This window comes from Pteronotus mesoamericanus, unplaced genomic scaffold, assembly GCF_021234165.1.
Source record: "Pteronotus mesoamericanus isolate MK-2021 breed Mesoamerican mustached bat unplaced genomic scaffold, CSHL_Meso_final contig_657, whole genome shotgun sequence".
NCBI classification, from domain to species: domain Eukaryota; kingdom Metazoa; phylum Chordata; class Mammalia; order Chiroptera; family Mormoopidae; genus Pteronotus; species Pteronotus mesoamericanus.
In genome coordinates this window covers 12838691-12843898 of record NW_026555229.1, presented here as the reverse complement: position 1 = coordinate 12843898, position 5208 = coordinate 12838691, and the positions used below count along the sequence as shown (strand labels likewise).

The following is a 5208-nucleotide window of genomic DNA, read 5'->3' as shown; positions in this document are numbered from 1 at the left end:
CTCCAACCTCAAAATCATTTCTCTTTTTTAATTTAAATTTTATTTTCCAACAGTTCACATTCAATATTATTTTGTATTAGTTTGAAGCCATCACTCTTAACAATGAGTAAAACGCCACTCTGAGAAGGCAGGGCATTTTGAATCTGAAGTTCCTTTCCTGCTTTTCTCCCAAGACTGAACTAGTAATTGCGCTACAGAATAGTGATTCTCAAGGACCAGCACCATCTCGCTCACTTGTTACGCATGCTTACAAATTCTTGGGCCCCACCCCAGAACCCCTGAAACAGAAACGCCTGAGGCTCTTCAGCGATCTGGGTTTTTGACCAATCCTCAGGTGACTGTGAGCCTGAGAGCCCACGCTGTGAGGTTTTCTTTTGGAAAAGACTTTGCAAAAGTGGTACGGTTAGGTCCAGCACAGAGGGAAGAAGTAGGGGAATGTGTTCTTCATGGCTCTGAAATGCACCAGTGGATCCTAAGGGGATTTAACGACCTGTCTTCAACTGTTAGGACAGGTCTGAATTCTTCTTTCAAAATACCTCTCTATTTCCTCCCCGTATCTCATCAACATCCCCAAGCTGCTTCTGCTTTGACTAGGTCCCTTGGTTTCAAAAACAGTTATTTCAAAGACATTTTACCGTGATTTAAGTTACCATGATAAGTTTTGTCACCACCTGTGACTTGTTTCTCAGGTGTTCTATTCTAACAGGCTTATTGTTGCCTTATTGGCCAGTCCAGGGTAGGCTAAGGTAACAAAAAATCCCCACACTTTAGCGGCTTAAAACAGAACTAGCCATGTGCATGCACACACATGCACGCACACGCACACGCACATGCACACGCACGGTAACTATGTGAGATGATGGATATGTTAATTAATTGTGGTAATCCTCTCACATTGTACACATATATTAAATCATCACGTTCACCTCAACAGTGTACAATGTTTGTCAATTGTACCTTGGTAAAACTGGAAAACATAAAAGACATTCTCTACTTAAAAAGTTATTGCTGTAAGCTTCGTGCAGTGGCAGTATCGTAGCCAATGAGGTTTATCCAAGGCGCGATTATTGCTAATTGAAAAATTTATTGCTATAAAAACAGGAACAGAAGTAGGCAAGCTATGGCCCAGTGTCCGAACTGGCCCGCTGCCTGTGTTTATAAATAAAGCTGAACTGGACCACAGCCATGCCCACGCATTTTCATCCCACCTAGGGCTGCTTTCCCACTACATGTGGCAGAGCGGAGCGGTTCCACTAGAAATCACATGACCTGCAAAGCTGAAAATATTTATTATCCAGCTGTTTACAAAAAAAGTGTGCTGACTTTAAACAACAGTGGATTATCTTCCCCTGTTCCAGGAGGCGGGGCCACGGCATCCCCATGCAAGGACTCTGATGAATGGTGGCTCCCTCTGGAGCGTGGAGGCTTTGCGGTCCAGGGGAGGGAGCGTGGGAGAACCTCACACTGGCAATTAAACCTCCCCTTGGAAGGACACATGCTCCTCCCTCTCTCATTTCCTTGATCAAAGCAAATGATATGGCCCCACCTGACCTCGAGCAGTCAGAGAAGTGCCATCCTCTCCTGTGCCTGAGAGGAGAGTGAGTGGAACTGATTGGGTGACAGTCACTGCCAGTGGAAAAGGAGAGGACCAGAGAAGGCTTCAGGAATGGAGCAGGAGGGTTTCGAGCTCTGTATCTACAGATATTCCTCGCTTTCCGAATATTCCCACAGGACCGCTCTGTGTTTACAAAAGATCTATATTAGTATGGTAGTAGGTTTTTGTTGTTTTTTTTTTTGTAAAGGTAAAAATCTCCTTTGGATTTCTATCAGTTAATGAAAGAGGTACAATAAGCCCTCGAATGATGTTTTGTTCAATGTCATTTCATAATAGCATTGGTAGGAAGCCATAGGAACCTAACTATTCTTATATCAATTAGCCAGTCCTAAAATTGGTTTCATTACATTGTTTTACTTAAAGTCACAGAATCTATAAATGATGTTAAGGAAGAACTTAACTGTGTAGTGATGTAATGGAAACTTTTGGAAAGTGGGTGATAGTCTGTGCTTTTTGCTATTTTGGCTTACAAAAGTTTTCATAGTTTCCCCACTATTTTTGGATAGTGGGGAAAACCTGTATTTTCTTTATAGACCTCAAAGCTTAGGACATATATTCAGAGAACCCCAGTATGGGAAAAGCTCTAAAGAGTGAGAAAGTTAGCATATTTAGCCACGTAGTCAATTTAGGGACAACTTGCTGATCTCAGCATACTTGGTTATTTTGGATGTTATCAAATTGTCATTAGTGTGGCATAAGGAGTTGCTTCTGAGCTAAGAAAACAAACTAATTATAAGAGTTCCTGGAATGTTTTTGCATCTATAATTAGGTATTTTGCTCCAAATGCAAATAAACAAATAAATAAAAATAAAACAAGTTCTAAACTTCAAAGAAGTCAAATTTTCCGTAGTAAATACATTTTCGCAGCATGGACTGGGCATGCTGATGCAATGTGGCTGGGAGACAGATAGGAGCTGCGCAGCCGTGGGAGCAATCCGAGAGCAGTCTCCGACGAGGCCGGCCAGGACTCAGGAAAGATTTGGAAGAAACATTGCTCCTCGGAGCCTCTTATGGGAGTGGAAAGATGAATCCTTCCCTTATTTCCCTCTGCTGTCTCCAAATGCTCATAACTGTAAGCAGTATCCACATTTCAGATCCCTACTAGGCAAAACACTTTGTCCCAATCCCCTTGGTGAATAAGTGTCAAAGCCTGAATTTGAAAGAGGTGATCTGATTGCAGAGCTATGCACTTCTCCATTGTAACCTGGGGACACTCAATTATGCCTGATTAGTTTATAGTGAAATATGTGTCATCCTATAATACTGTTTAGGTACATGATGTTTTAGGGCTATGCCATTCAATGTCACTGAATATACACCCATTCCTTAATGGCTGCAGAGCATAGATGTATCAGTTCATATTGAGTCTTATGTTTCTCCTCATTTTGCACTGTTGTAGATTATCTGTGCTGAGAACTTTAGTTTTTACACATATTCTTAATCATTTACTTAGAAAAAGTTCTTATGAGTGGAATATCTGGGTCAAAGTGTGTGCATCTGGGGTCACTGCGGATAGCCGCGCTAACCTCACTTCTATGTCAACTCTATGTAAATTGTATCCCCTGAGATGGTGTAAATCTTTCAGTCTTGTAGCATTGTTTTTATATTTTAAAATCTGTGCCTCCCTGTCTTCCGTGAAGTTTATACTAATTAATGCTCCCATGAGCAGTGTGCAAAAATATACAGGGTCCACAACCCTCTCCCACAACTCAGGAGTCTTTTTCTCAAGGACCTGAAAGCCATTTCTTTGACCTGTAATCATCAGAGAGGATTGGGCCTCTGTCTCCCAGCCTCTGTGGGAGGCCAGAACCCTAAGCTAATTGCCAGCCAGCAGACACAACTGGCCTAACTGCTCGTACACTGACCAACCCCATGGAATTGTTCACTTCCCTGACTCTACTTAAGCCCCCACTTGCTCCTATTCTCTCTTTAAAATGCCCAGTCACCTCTGCACTAATCAAAATGGAGCTCAGCTCTTTCCCCTATTCAGGAGCTACTAAATAAGATCTATTTTCATGGCTTTATCTAACGTCTGCCTTTGTTTACCCTTGAGTGTGGTACAGTGGGCTTACTAAGGTAGATGATATCAACAGCAGATTTGGGGACCGTTGGTCCTGTCCAAAGTGTCAACTGAGATGTTTGGTCCATGCCAAAAGTCCTATCAAAAACATCCACAGAGACATTCGGCCCATCGTTACTGTAAATCCCATTCTTCTACATGATTCGAACTCTGACCATCTAATAACTGGTATTCCATTACCAGCTAGTCTACCAAGGCAAGAAGGATTATTATTGACCATACAGTCACAACACGATTATTGATCCAATAAAACATGATAGTATTTTTTGTGTATTAATTCTTTAAACAAAAAGTAGCAATAAATGTTAAGGGCTTTTTGAACATAGGGAAATTTTCTAAGCATGGAGGTTTTGACCAGGGCCAAATATCAAGGGCTTTTTGATGTGGCCACCTACCCTTGGATGTTCTGGACAGGACCAAATAAATACCTGCAAGTTTTCTGGGGCATAAGTGACAGTTTCCGTAGTCCGAAGCGATGCTCTAGAGCAGTGGGTCTCTTTGTGCAGTCTCTCTCCAGCATTACCCAAGACAGCTTGTTAGAAATACAAACTTCTGATCTACTGAATCAAACCTTCTGGCATTGTTACCGGCGGTCTTGGGCTTACCCTCCTGTCCAGGTGATTCTGATGCTCGCTGAAGTGTGAGACATAACTGCGGGGAATGCCAAGAATTTCAAAGGCAGCTGTGAAGGCAAAACCATGTATCCTCTTTTTAGGGACTTGCCGGTGACCTTGGGTTTAAGCAGAGGCAATGACTCTCCTGCCAGGCCTGCCTCACTCTCCTCCTGAACTACTAGACTCTCAGCCAGGGCAGGGCCACCTCCCCCTGCAAGCCGCCCCCCGGCCCCAGGAGAAAACATACACGTGCTTCTCAGAGCCCAGCGTCCCCAGAGCAAAGCATGAGCTGCCCCACCTTAGTCCTACTTGTAATGGAAATGCCAGCCCTTCTTTGGCTAACTGTCTCACCAGAAGAACTTAATCAAAAAGTATTCAGAATCTCATTGAAATTATGTTGAGGAAAGCAATCAGACACAAGAGCATACATATTGCATGAGTTGATTTATATCAAGTTCAGGATGAGGCAAAACATCAAAGTGACAAAATAGTGGTAGCTTCAAGGGAATGGGTATAGACTGGGAAGTGATATCATGGAACCTTCTGGAAATAGCACCATGTGATTAAAAGTTGTGGGCATATAGATCTGTTCAATCTCATTGAAGTGTGCATTAAAACGAATGCTTGTCAGCAAAATTTAGTTATAAACCTTCTAATATACATGTAAAAACAGACATAAATACCTAATAAACCAAACTGGGTTAAACCATGTAACTGTGACCAATCTGCCACGGTTGGCCCTGCTTCTCTGACCAGAGGCAGGCTCATACCTGGTTTCAAAAGAACAGATGTGAACAATTACGTGAGAAAGGCTGAAGCCTTTTAGTATGAGGAAGCATCAGCATTCCTGACTGTACCCTGGCTCATATGCAAATGTGCGTACAGATACATTTCTCAGC

General features: G+C 42.5%; 1 pseudogene; it reads left to right on the top strand.

Moving 5' to 3' along the window:
* Positions 1-1013: 1013 nt before the first annotated feature.
* LOC129077366 (uncharacterized) lies at positions 1014-1139 on the top strand (annotated as a pseudogene).
* Positions 1140-5208: the final 4069 nt, after the last annotated feature.